This window comes from Bos mutus, chromosome 24 (genome assembly GCF_027580195.1).
Source record: "Bos mutus isolate GX-2022 chromosome 24, NWIPB_WYAK_1.1, whole genome shotgun sequence".
Lineage (NCBI taxonomy): Eukaryota > Metazoa > Chordata > Mammalia > Artiodactyla > Bovidae > Bos > Bos mutus.
Genome location: NC_091640.1, coordinates 2,653,375 through 2,667,222, shown reverse-complemented (window position 1 = coordinate 2,667,222; position 13,848 = coordinate 2,653,375). Strand labels below are relative to the sequence as shown.

The 13,848-nt window shown below is 50.9% G+C and overlaps 1 protein-coding gene across 6 annotated transcripts in view; it reads right to left on the bottom strand.

The window, feature by feature from the left end:
- Positions 1-12,868, bottom strand: part of ZNF516 (zinc finger protein 516) — a 100,464-nt gene extending 87,596 nt beyond the window's left edge. For 3 of the 6 annotated variants that reach the window (XM_070362037.1, XM_070362042.1, XM_070362043.1), the window contains exon 1: positions 9,004-9,094. The gene's annotated coding sequence lies outside the window, so the exon portion shown is untranslated. Of the gene's footprint in view, positions 1-9,003; positions 9,095-9,413; positions 9,961-12,190; positions 12,324-12,595 lie in introns of those variants that run through there. The other 3 variants (XM_070362038.1, XM_070362039.1, XM_070362040.1) reach the window with 3 other exon arrangements.
- Between the last annotated feature and the right edge of the window lie 980 nt (positions 12,869-13,848).

The following is a 13,848-nucleotide window of genomic DNA, read 5'->3' as shown; positions in this document are numbered from 1 at the left end:
GCGTGGAACCAATGTTCATAAAAAGGAATGAGCCTTGATAGAACATTTATGAGCTATTTGCTTGGGGTGGGGGGCTGGTTATTCAGGTGGTCACTCAATTCGATTCAAGTCTGTGTTAGGCCCTTAAAGATAAAAACTCAACTCACAACGATAAACTGTAGTGCTCAATACCTGGGATCATGTTGTCATGGGGACTCAAAAAACAGCTCTCAACTCGGGATGCTGTATTCTGACATCCTTGCTCCAGGGGAGCTCCAAGGAACCCCCTTTGCAAGCCACCACAGACTCTCTCCAAGAGCACCGCTGAAGGTCGGCTATGTGAAAACACAAGGCCTGTGCGAAAAAGCCCAACATACAAACTTACAGGACAAAACCCTCCTCCTTCACAGGAGAGCTGGTGTGAGTTCTGCCCTCGTCATCTAGTCGACATATCAAGAGCCCTATTTCACTCACTTTTAGTGGCCAGAAGACTCAGATTCTACATTTCAGTTCAAGTAAATCCGCTGGAGGGAACACGATGAGCTGGATGCGAAATCCTACTTTCCTCTCATCAGGACCTATTATTTCACTTCCTTGTTCTTGACTTTCATTTACACCTTACTTCCCAGGTGGCGCTAGCGGTAAAGAACCTGCCTGCTGGGTCTACACTCGCAGAGTTCAGAGGTCCGATCAGCCCTGAGCCTTCTCAACAAGCTGCAACCTCACTTCCTTCCGTGTGCTCACCACAGGGCATCGGGGGACATCAGAGGGGGCACGAGATTGCAACTCAGGAGCCCTGGGTGTGAGGTCAACTCCGTCACCGTGGCTGAGTCACCAAATCCTTCTGTGTTTCAGTACCTGTAAAAAGTCCAATTCACCCCCAAAGCATCCCTAAGCCGCCAGCCAGTGACATAGGTATAACTCTCAATATGAACCCTTTTAAACAAGCCCAAACAGAAATAACATCAATGCACAAAGAAAGGTAAATAACCAGGGAAGTAAGTGTCTCCTTTCACGGTCATTCTATAGAATCAACTGAAAACCCCGCAGACCTAACAAGCACCCTGGGCAGCAGTGGGCCACCGTAGCCTGCCTGGGCCACGACGTGCAGCTCAGTGCTCGTCTAAATGGTGCCTTTGTGGCCCCAAAGAGCTCATGCACTTTCCAAAATAGTCTACTATTTCCATGGACACTGGGAAGACCTCATTTAACCGCTGGCTGAAATACACACTCTCAACAGCCCTGAACATTCATAGCTAAACAAACACTGGACCGTCCATCAACTGACACCCACATGCACAAAATAAATCCCAAATTCTAACTGCGGTATCTTCTTTTTTTAACCAGTCCCTACAGATACTTTCAAGTGTATAATAGCTGTTAGGAAAATTAACCTTCCTTTGTCAAGTTCAAATTTTAAGCAGCCCATAATCTTTCCTCAACCTAGAAAATAACTGATAAGCCAATCTTCCTGTAAAACCATTAACAGACTCTGCTTTTCTGTCACCAGGGTAATTTACTGAGGCCAATTTTAATCCTACCACTAAACCACTAATCCCATGACTCTACAGAATTGTCCCAAGTTTACGTTGCTATGGCAAGTATTTTTACATTAGGAATTCAGTTATTTACTTAGAGTTCTGTTTTTTGTTTTTTGGAATGAGATCATTATCCTCGCCTCTTGTTTTAAAAAGCGTAAAAAGCCGTTTCTGAGCTAAAGAAGCCACTTGAGCACCTGGGCTGTGCTATGCTCATCACAATAACACTGATTTCAATTATGCTCAGTGTGAGTCAAAGGAACAAATTATCACCATTATGCTAATGGTCACGCTAAAGACACAGAAAGCCTTGGAGTGATGAGTCTAAATCTGCTGGGACTATGATTACCAATGTGAATGATGATATTTTCTCAAACTGGCACAGAAATCTCCCTGGGTCACTGATGGTGTCAATAGGAATTATGTGTCAGGCAAAGTGGCCTTCGTTCACATCACTCAGACTCCCTGAGCAGTACCTGGCCCTGCCTTCCATCCTCAGGTGCCCACCTGCACAGTTCACATCTCTCAGACTCCCTGAGCGGTACCCGGCCCGCCCCAACCCCCATCCTCATGTGCCCACCTGCGTGATTCTCATCCGTCTGACTCCCTGAGTGGTGCCCAGCACTACCCTCCCATCCTCACGTGCCCACGTGCACTTTACAGGCAACACACACATGGATGAAGGTAATGTGTTCACTTCTTTCCTTAAAACGGGGAACAGCATGATTAAAGCTGAGGAGGCTGACTCAGCAAGAAACTGTCTAGAGACCCAGGAGCTTTGATGGGCAGCTCTGCAGCCATACGGGACCTTAAAAACAAGAAGAGTAGCACTGAAACACACATTACACATGTGAAACAATTAGTGGGAAGGCGCTGTATAGCACAGGGAGCTCAACCCCGCGGCTCAGTGATGGCCCGGAGGGGTGGGATGGGGTGGAGGGTGGGAGGGAGAGTCAAAAGAAGGGGGCCACGTGTAGACCAATGGCTGATTCCTGCTGATGTATGGCAGAAACCAACACAACATTGTGAAGTAACCACCCCCCAACTAACAGTAAATAATGCTATGCTAAGTCACTTCAGTCGTGTCCGACTCTGTGCGACCCCATAGACGGCAGCCCACCAGGCTCCCCCGTCCCTGGGGATTCTTCAGGCAAGAACACTGGAGTGGGTTGCCATTTCCTTCTCAATGCATGAAAGTGAAAAGTGAAAGTGAAGTTGCTCAGTCGTGTCCGACTCTTAGCGACCCCATGGATTGCAGCCTAACAGGCTCCTCCATCCATGGGAGTTTCCAAGCAAGAGTACTGGAGTGGGGTGCCATTGCCTTCTCCGAAAGTAAATAAATAAGAACAGAAACCGACTCACAGTTACAGTCAACAGCCTAGTAGTTTCTGGGCAAGCGGAGTGGGGGACGGGCAAGATAGGTGAAGAGGACCAAGAGGTGAAAGGTGCCTCTGCATACGCAGAAGACAAACAAGACATAAGAACAATGCACAGCACAGGGGCTGCAGTCAGTGTTTTATAATAACTTTATGTGGAGTACAAGCCATAAAAATATCCAATTACTATGTTATACGCCTGATACCTATATGTATTGTAAACCATCCTTCAATTAAAGAAATATCAAACCAAAATATCGTATACCTTAAACTCATACAATGTTAAATGTCAATTATATCTTAATAAAAACATCCCCCCCAAAAAATTGGAGGCAGACTCTTCATCCATGCCCACATCCATCCATTCCAGAGATGCAGCATGTAACAGAGAAGCTTGTGATCACATACATGTCTATCTAAACATTCCAAATAACATGTGTAAATAAAACAAATTCTTCAGTGAAAACATCACAGATTTGCCTTTAGATAATCCCAGAACAAAAGCAGCCACAAAAGTTTAAACTATAAATTAGGATCACCCATCTGTTCAAGGGTTCATCCATCCATTAAGAAAAATAATAATAAAAAGCTAATTTTTTAAGAAGGAAAATAACACATATTTTTTAGCTCTAGGTTAAAGTCACCAAAATAATTAGGAACTACACAGTGGAAATCCTGTCTCACCAGCCCAACTTTCAGCCCATTTACAACCAGCAGAAGTTTTAACTACTCACACGGGGCTGTGTGTCTTCCTGAATCCACACAATCAGCCAACATTTAATGTCAAACTCTTTTCCCACAAACATTATTTCAGGGAAGAAAAAGAAAAGCGACACTTGCTCACAGCCTCAAATACCAACCGAACAAGACGCTGAGGAAGCCGGGGACAGCCTCTCAGCACAACTCTGGATGCATCCTTCACTGTCCCAACTTTCAAAGAACATTCTGGAATGTTGGAAGGAATCAGCGCCTCACGCAGCCCCAGTCAGTCCGAGCAACACAGGTTAAACAGTGCCATATGGCAAACACAGGCACATGTTGCCCTTCTCTGAGACAAAGGACAAAAATTCCTAAACAAATATCCTTTCCTTTCACATGGGAAGAGTTGGAGAGGGAGGGTTTTTCGAGTGAAGATCAAATAATGCTGGGAGAGGGTTTCTTTTTTAATTCCGAGTGCCTAAGAAAAAACTAGAGTTTTACCAGAGAACCTCAATTTTTCAGTCTCCCTTCAACTATGTCGTGAAAGCTAACACCACGTTAGCCTACGCTCCCCATCTCCTGAGTGAGCAAGAAAAGAGCAAGACAGCTGCACGAGGGCTGAGCTGACAACAGCAGTCTCCGGTGCCAGCAATGGTGAGAGGCAGCCTACCTGGTTCTGGAGGAAGAGAGCGCTAGCTTACTTTCCTCCTGAAGGAAACACGTTAGGTCTCCTCCTTTCAACCCTCCATTGAGGAAGTGTCTGAACTTCAGGTCACATGTAATACCTATTTCTTAAAGTCGGTTTTCAGAACGTAACAACTGGATTAAATTCCTGACTGCAAAACATCATCAACCACAACAGAACAGAAAGAAAAAGAAAACCTACCAGAATGAACACATATTTGAAATACACAGGAAAATCTACCTACACCCAATGGAGCTGCTTTTTGAATTGATTTTTTCGACACTCTGCAGTGGTGCTTGACTCATCATTTTACACGTATTTACATGTTTGGGTTCCAAAAAGAGTTGCATTTCTAATTATTGCTGCTTTGTGATTCTCAGTGCCATTTGAATCGAAGACTAAACACCAGCTCTTTTTTGGAAAACTACTTTTAAGGGATGTCGAGAGCCACAAAAATTACACTTTGTTACGATTCCGATATATGCTGCTGGAAAACAGTTCATTCTGGACATAAACATGACAACCAGCATTAGCTCTGGAAACAGAATCTGCAGCTGCCCAAATCACATGTAGCCAGATGCGAGGGATAAAGAATACACCAAACAGACAGTTGCAACTGCTCATTCTGACCAGTCTGTCTGAAACACACTTGGTACACCTTGGCAGACAGTGTAACTCTCACTTACAAGTAATGCATTTATGGGGCCTGCATGCGTACTCCTCCCATAGCTATTTAAGTGGAGACCCTAAAACAGCTCTCTCCTGAAGAAAATTAATTTTAAAATAAAGATGCTTTCTAAAGAACTGGGTAAGACATTTCAAATTTATAATGAAACTTTTTCCTTATTCTTCCCATAAGGTTAGTTTTATTAAGAAATTCTTCATAAATAAACATTTGATAGGATTCCTCTCTTAATACAGGCTTGTGACAATTTGCCAGCATTTCTGTAAACTGCAAGTTATTCATAGCTGGAGTCCAAAAATAAAGAGGATGCCCTCCTATAAATCAGTGCCCCCACACTCACTCTGGTGGGGAGTGAATCTCACTCAGGGCAAAGGTCACCCCTCCATCAAAGAGAAAATTCCCCCCTCCCCCCTCCCCAAATTTACTTGTTTCTGGAGGCAGACAGAAGAGACACCAAGGCTTGAATCTGAAAAATGCTGTCACTCTCATGGTCCCAAGGCTCATTTAATCCCAAACAGACCGCTGCCAACATACTGCTGGTCATCAGCTGGAAAAGGTCAGGGGTGACATCCCCAAGGAGGAAACCGGAAGGAGAAAAGGGCCACAGTCTCACGAGTGACTCACACCGCCAGTGAGCGCCAAACCCAGCGACCAGTCAAAAATTGCTGGTACCCAAACTCCAGGTGCCCAGGGACGCACACCCAGACCCCACATTCACATCTGCCATCCCAAAGCTCCATCCTGCTAGCCGGTCTCTGCATTTTCCGATCAGACTGCAGAAGGAAGCCACATCCTGACGCTGCTATTCACTTGAAAGACGCAAAGCCAAGTGAGATGTGGTTTCCTACCAAGAGAGTGAGGATCTGGGAGCTAACGACGGTGATGTAATGAGTTTTTCCTATTTAGACATTCAGAATTCTGGAGAAGAAGATCAAAGGTGCCCAGTGCTAAGCAAGCCAAGCCAGGTCCACGTGCTGGGTGCTAGCTCTGCTGTGAGTACACCGAGAGGAGCACAGCGCAGACGGCCAGGGCGGCACAGGGAGCCACTAGTATCTCCCAACAGCACTCAGCAAGAAGAGAGTTAAAGAAAAGTTTCCCACATCCTCTAGAACTTCTGAGGGGGAGGGCTTAGGAAAGCAAAGGGATGCATTTTTTAAAGAATTGTGTCAGAATAACTCCATCCAAGAGCTAAGATGTAGAAACATTTATAGCACCTAGAGTATTCCCTTTTGAAGAAGGAACGCTACTTCTACGTTCAAATATTGATGACTGCAGATATCTGATCAAAATCTTTTCACTTTCTTCTGCTTTCTTCATTAGTTCTATCCTTCTGCCAAAATCTATGCCTGTTACTGAGAAAATTTAGCTGTCTCCAGCTAAATGTGGCCATCAAACACCAGTGAAAAAGTTATGTTTCCTGCACAACAGAGTTGCTTTATTCAGTTAGAAATCTAATGACATTATAAGCAAAATACCACTTTTAACGATATAACTAACACCAATGTTGAAAATGGAATAAAAACCAAAAGAGTGTAGTATCCTGAATGTTGACAACAAACATATTAACAAACGAAAGCAGACACGGCTGGACAAGCTCCTTCCCACTGAACGGAATCGGCTTCTATTTCAGTTTCCTATTTCTATGCCATTAAGGTATAATGCAGCTGAAACTCTAAACACAATCTCTGGCCAGACTTACAGGCATTCTCACAAAATTCTTTATAAAAGAGCCGATCTGGTAACTTATGAATAAGACCAATACATATCCTAGAAAATGAATAAATAAAAATCCACAATGACCCAATAAACCAAGTACTGGTTTTTCAAGAACTATCCATGACTAAACTCTCCTTAAATTCCTAGGTCACATTATCATTTTTCCCTATTTAGTAAGGCTGAAAACCATCTGTTAGAGCTTACCCCACTCCGAGCTATTCTTTAAAGAAGTCTCCTTTTCTTTTTTCCATAATTGTTACTAAACTTAATCTCCACACCAAATGCGCCACCTGTAAGACTCAGATATCTTCAAGTAGGAGCAGGTAAGGTAAGTGAATTTAAAGTTTAATTCATGGAAGTGGAGACAAGGCGATTTCAGCATCGACCTGTTTTCACAAACATCACCCATTTAATTTACCCTGGGTTGGTCTGTGGGACATGTTACAAAGTTAGACATATGGGACTTCAGAGCCCTAGAAAACTTTAATCTCTAAATTAGTCAACTTTAAAGGTCCTTTACAAATTAACAATGGGATTAAGACTGGTGATGAAAACTACTCTTGGGTCATCAGTGACTAATATCAATTACACATCCAAACGTTAAAAGTTCTTGATCGAGTAAGTTTCAGTATATTAAGCCATTGGGACAGACTGCTCTGACAAACAACAGCTTTTAGAAATAAAACGAAGCAGCACTCCTCTCCTTTACCTACCAAATAGGCTCCTTGACTGTTCTGTTTCATTTTAGAGACTTCCCCCATTCATCTCTGTGAGTTTGAGGGCACATTCCTTGGGATTTTTTTTTTTTTTTAATGTTACTGTGGTTTAAGCGTTTCATTATATTCAAATTGGCAAGTTAAAACAAAGCCCTACTAATGAACTAAGAAAAATACCAGACATGATATATTTGTATCTTAACACATCAAACTTCGAATTCCATTACCAAAATACTGGAGTCTGGCTCGGAACTCAGGGTCTCCCAGGGCCCATTCAAGGGAGCTGGGAGTTGCTCTCAAGGAACTGTCTGTCCCTCTCCCGGACCGGAGCCCTCAGACCGGGGCCAGCTCCGCCCCTCCCACTCCACACACAGGGAAAGCTGCGCAGCAGTGGCTTGCGGGGCACTTTATTCTGGCCGGTCTGTGTAAATATAAATACACAGCTATTTTGACGCCACAATCAAAGAATGCCAGAGAAAATGAAGGAACAAACAAATGATAAAATCAGCTCTATTTTGCGCAGCAGCAGAAAGATTCTACCGAATAGCAGGCATGCCGAGTTCCCTAAAGTAGCACTTACATTCCTCAACCAAAATACTCCAATCGTATTAATAGGGAGGCAGGAAAAATAATCCGGAGAAGATCCTGTTGGGAGAATAACCACCCTAGATTCTCCTCCAGTCAGTCCTTTAATGGTATGTCTCACACAGCCACCGGGTTGGAGCACCTCAATGTTTAAATCATCTTTAATCAAGACTGGAGAATAAGGGCAGGTTCACGGGGGAAATGCCTTTCTGTTGCACGCTTAATTGAGACTTCTGTGACTTGCCGTTAGGTAAGCGCCGCGCGCGGCCCAGGGTCCCGCAGCCCTGCCCTTTGTTACGCGGTGGACCCCGCCGGCAGGCCCAGCCCCCAGCCCCTGGGGCTTTCAGTCCCAGCGTGGGGTGCAGCGGGGCCCCCACGGCCGACACCTACCAGGGCCCACGGGCAGGGCGCAGCAACTCCACGCCCTGCAGCCCCGCACCGGGACGCCCGGGCCGGGTGCCCACCAGCCCCTCGCGCCCAAAGCCGCGCGCGGCCCCCCGCCCGGACCAGATCAGGTACGTACCCTTATGTAATCGTCCGGGGGCCACGCCTTTCCCACCGCCCCACCTCCGCCAGGACAAAGTGAAGTTTAAAATAGAAACCAATTACCTGGCCTTGGCGGCGCCGGGGCCCCTGGAGCGCGGTCCGCGCCGCCGCGCACACCCCCGCCCGGCCAGGGACTCGCGCAGACCCCAGCCCGGGCCCCACCGCCCCATCACCCGCAGACCCCCGCCCCGGCCCCTACTTCCCCGTTCCGCGCGGACCCCCGCCCCGGCCCCCACTGCCCCGTTCCGCATGGACCCCCGCCCCGGCCCTCACTGCCCCGTTCCCCGTGGACCCCTGCCCGGGTCCCCGCTCCCCCGGCCCCAGCCAGGACCCCACTCCCAGACCAGGCCCTCACTCCCCTGCCAAGCCCCCCCCTCCAACATCTCCCCCCAGGGCGGCCCCACCCCCAGCTCCATCCCCCACTCGCTCCGGCGAGCCCGATCCCTCCCCAGCTAGACCCCCTCCGGCCCGCACGGACCCCCGCCTTTGTTACGGTGCGAAGTTGGGCCGTGGGTCCCCGTCTCTTTCACTTCTTGGGTTACAGTGCAGGCGTGTGACGTCCGCTCCACATGACGGGGGCGGGGGGCGGGCGCCGGGGGGCGGGGGCGCAGGCCGGGCCCTCCCCCCTCCCCGCCCCGCCCGCCCCGCCCCCGGCCCTCCCCCAGTGAGCCAGGCCGCGCGCCGCCGCCGCCCCCGCCCCCGGGGCGGGCAGGTAAGCGCCCCCGCCCCAACCCGGCCCCCGCGCCCCCCGGCGCCCCGGGCCCCGCGCCGCACCCCAGGAGGAGCAGAAACAGGAATGATTTAATCTAGCGACACCTCCCCCTGCTACCCATTCCTCCATCCGCGAGCTCACAGAGATGGGGGGCGGAGGGGAGGACCGAGTCTTACTCGGATTAGGGGTCGGGAACGGCCTGGGCGGTGGGTGCGGGGCTGGACACCACCTCGTCGCCCAGTTAGGATCTTGTCGCCCGGGATCGCCCATGGACCGTCCGGGTGACCGCTGCGCGGCCCCGCAGCCGGATACACCGCGCGTGGACGAGGCCGGGGCGCAGGTCCCTCCCAGGGAAGGTCTCCAGGAAGGAGGGGGCACGAGTGGGGCCTTAACCCGTTTCCTGCAGCACCGCCGTCCGCCCCGGGGCGAAGCGGCGCCGCGGCTCCAATACTGAGCAGATGCTGCGCGGCCAGTCCGGCCCGCACACTTCCACACGCCACCACCACTCGTATTCCGAGGAAAGTGGGTGCCGGGCTAAACCGCAGGAAACGCGGAGCGGTCCGGGACGCTCTCCGCGCGTGAATGTGCGCATTGTGCGCGCGCGCGCCGCCAGCGCTCCGTGTTCGTAAGTCGGGTGGGCAGCTGAACTTTCCCTGACCGTGAACTGGTCACATTCTAGGCTCTGCCACGGACGGAGTATCAACTGCCAGAGAGGAAAAAAAAAATCTGAAGTTGGAAGGTACAGGCTGCCCTTCACTTTCACAGTGAACACCAGTTTCAACAATTCCCGATTTCGCTACGCTTAGCGCCGGGCGAGTGGGCTCCAACACTCTAACCCCAAGAAGCGCGGCGCGTCTGTCGCGTGGGAACGAGACGGGAGAAACCACACATTTCGATAATCTCTGAGAAGCACAATCACATCACTCCTTGGCTTCCCCTTCTGCAGGTTTCGCCTTGAATCCGAAAGCACCTCTGATGCTCATTCTTTACAGGAGGACACTCAGAGGAGACTGCTGCGTGCCTACCTAGCTGCACAGACTCGGAAAAAAGCGTGTCCACGTCTACAGCTCACAACTGTGCAAATTCGGAGCCTGCGGATGCGCGGGGATGGTCGGACTTAACAGTGTGCAGACACATGGGCGCATGCACGCGCGCGCGCGTACACACTCACACCCCAAATTACCTCCGGGATGGAGAAAGCCGCTGCGGATTGGCCAGGAAAGCCGTCACTCACACCCAGGGGGCAGGGAGACTTTGCAAGGCTGTTTCCTTTTTATCCCCCCCCTCCCTACCGTTTCATTTATTGGTAAAACAACAGCAGAGCTCTGAAAGTTAGCCATCTGCGCCGAGAGTTTGCCTTCTTTAACTACGGGGGCGTCAGACAATATCCATTTAAATATATTTTATACTTCCACAATGGATGAAAGGGAAAATTAGCAATCGGGGTGGGGGCGGAGAGGAAGCTAGCTGTGAGAAGGAGGGGTCATGGGTTGGGGGGCGGGTAGTGGACGCGGGGTGAAGTTGTCCTCAACACCCAAAAGGGACTTTGACCTTTCACTGATCTCGAAATTAAAAAATGTTCTTCACAGGTCAGAGTATCACCATCGCCGGTTCTAATTTATGAATTCATTATTTTAATTTTATTATTTAAGCATGCGCCAGTCATAGTGTTTCCTTAAGAAAGAACTGACCTATTTTTGGCTGGAGATAAACGATCATGTTAACAGATGTTAATCTTGTAATCTGTTTTTCCTGTAAGCACTTTACATACCCGGGTTTCAGACCTTAAAAATAACATCTTTTCCAAAAAGACCTGACGTCACAATTCACTCCCTGAAAAAGCACTCCCCCTCTCCAGTTTTCTTTTTTTTTTCTCCGCAATGATTTCAGAGACATTAAATCTTTTTCACTTTATAAATGCTGATTTGTTCTGCCTCAACTCCCACGAGCTTTTATTTGCATTTCAAATTCCACAGGTTACACCAGTCGCCTTTTCAAAAAATGTAAACCAACAATGCAGCAGCAAATGGCTTTTTGTGCATCTGGATTAAATAAGGCACAGGATGAATATATTTTAAAAAGAGGGCTGAGCAAGTTGATCTCTGCACACCCGGAGACCAATTACTTCTTTATCAATAAGCCCAGCGGAATGAGTAGGATACAGACACAGAACCCAGAAGCTCCTGGTCAGATCCGGGTCTGCAGCGGGGAGCTTATTAACGCCGATAATAACCGGGGCTGACGAACAGACCCACATTTTTCGGGTAAAAGGCTCAGTCTCCCTGGTCCCTGATAGCAGGGGTCCACCGGCCCCCCAGCCCACCACCGCTGATTGTCACCGCACACCAAACCTCCTCCACGAACCACTGTTTTAAATACCCAGCTCGGCTGGCTTTTACCAAACTTATTCATACAAACTTATTCATTCAAACTTATTCTTTAAAACTTGACGAGGCGGTTTAATCTAAATAATGATCGTAACTCTTCAGTAGGTTAGCTCTCCCTGGAAATGGCAGACCAGGCGCTTTTTCGACCTTCCCCTCCCCAAATACACACACCCCAAGTATTCTTTCCTAGTGTATGCCCGGGTGTAAATAGCGATCAGTACCATCCCCACCCCTGCTCCCACCCTTGGCAGGCTGGGTGTATCTCCGAGGAGCCCCCGCTTGCCAGACCCCCTCCACACCGCTCCTCAGAGTCATTGCAAGAACCCTCGCCCCCACCCCACCCCTGCCCCAACTTCCCTTCAGAGCTCTCACTTCTTTTAACATTAGGGTCACTTCTGCGCTCCCAGCTGACGGGCAGGGAGCCAGGGGAGGGGGAGGCAAAGCGACGCCCCTCCTGCAAACCTGTCCCCGAGGCAGCCGAGCTCGGTGCCCACAGGCAACGACCCCATCCGCCGAACCCTTAATAACTGAAGCGGCTCCTCCGGCTCCGCAACCCCATCACCCACCTTCATTAGCCGGAGCGTTTTACTTTAAAGTAAGGCAATTTGCTCTTTGTCTTCTAATGGATGGAGAGCGCATCCGAGCTCCCCTCCTCCCGCGTCGCCTTTGACGAAGTGTACAAAGCCAGCGCCTCCTCCGCGCTCCCCTCCGGCCCCCACCCCGCCCCTCCACTGCGGTAAAAGCCACCTCTCCGGCGCTCGCCCGGCCGCCTGAAGTTGCATCTTCCCTCTCCCGGAATTGCGGAGCGGAGCAACTACCCACCGAGGAAGCGAGCAGCCCTCCCCGCGCCCCGGAGCCCCTCCCCGGCGCCCCCACACCCGCGGCGCACGCCGGGTCCCCCACACGTCGAGGCCTGGTCCCCGCGCCCCCCGCCCCCGCCGGCCCCGCCGCGCCCCCATCGCAGCCCCTACCTTGCAGGGTAGGCGGAGGCCAGGGGAGAAGGACGCGCACGCCCCGCGCCTCTGAAGGTGAAGCCGAGCGCCCGAGGCGCGGAGCCGAGCGCTGCACTAGACCGACCGCGCCAGCTGCGCCCGGGCGCGGGGGACGCGCGAGGGCGCGCGGGGCCCGCCACGCGCCCGGCCCCCTCCCCGCGCCGCTCGCGCGCGCCCGGGACGCGCCCGCCCGCGGGGACCCCGGCGCCGGCCGGGCTCCGGGGGCTACGCGGCGCGGGGAGGGGGCCGGGCCCCAGCAGCTGGGCGCAGGCCCGAGGCTTCCCCCAGCACCGGAATGGTCTGCCCTGTAGGAAACGCACACGCTCCACTATTGTCTCATCAGCACAAAGTTCTGCCACACTGCGGGGAAAGTCTGGAGGCTCGCGATGACTCAGACACAGATAATTCTTCCCCTAATAGCACTGAATCACGATTCCAGTGGCTAGTTGTCGCCCCTGCTTCCCGAGGGCCAGCGCTGCCGCAGATCCAGTTAGGGGAAGCTGTTGACGCGCACACACGGATACACACACGAGCACGCATCCATACGTGCAGGCGTGCTGGGGATGCATTTCCAGCCGACTCGGGCACCTGAGCGCTAAGCCTCGAATCCAGATTTATACTCGGATATCCTTCCGGTGGTCCCAGCCGCGCGTGCTTTACCAACCGCTCGGGGTGTGCGTTTCACCTAACTTCCTGCTAAAGGCGCTTAGGGGAGTCCAGGCGCAGAGTATCTGCAGATTAACAGCAGATCAAGATGGGGTCCCACTGGGAAGACTTCAGAACTAGCGTTCTACTGGGTATCAGTTTTAAAATATCACTTTTTTTTCTTAAATCCTTGAAAAGTTCCAGTGTGATTTTTGTATTTCAAACTCCATTTTCTCATCTCAACTACTCTCCGTGGGCCATAGTTAGTTGCACTAAGTTAAGTCTGGGAATAGAAATTCCAGTTTGACCCCAGAAAGCTTCCATGGGGTGGGGGAAGGGGGTGGTACAGAAGGAGAAGGGGCGGGAGCGGGCAGATGGAGGGGAAGGCGGGGAGGAGGCTGGGGGAGGCTCTGGGAGCCGGAGCCCCCACCCGGAGCCCGCGGTGACGTAGATCTGGGCGCGGGGTGAGGCAGCCCTCGCCCACCGGGCTTTGGGCAGTGTTCCGCTGACCTCGTGACGATCCGCGGTGGACATGGGTTCCATCCAGGACCCGGACTGCGCTCTCAGGGGAGGCCGCGCCTCAGTCC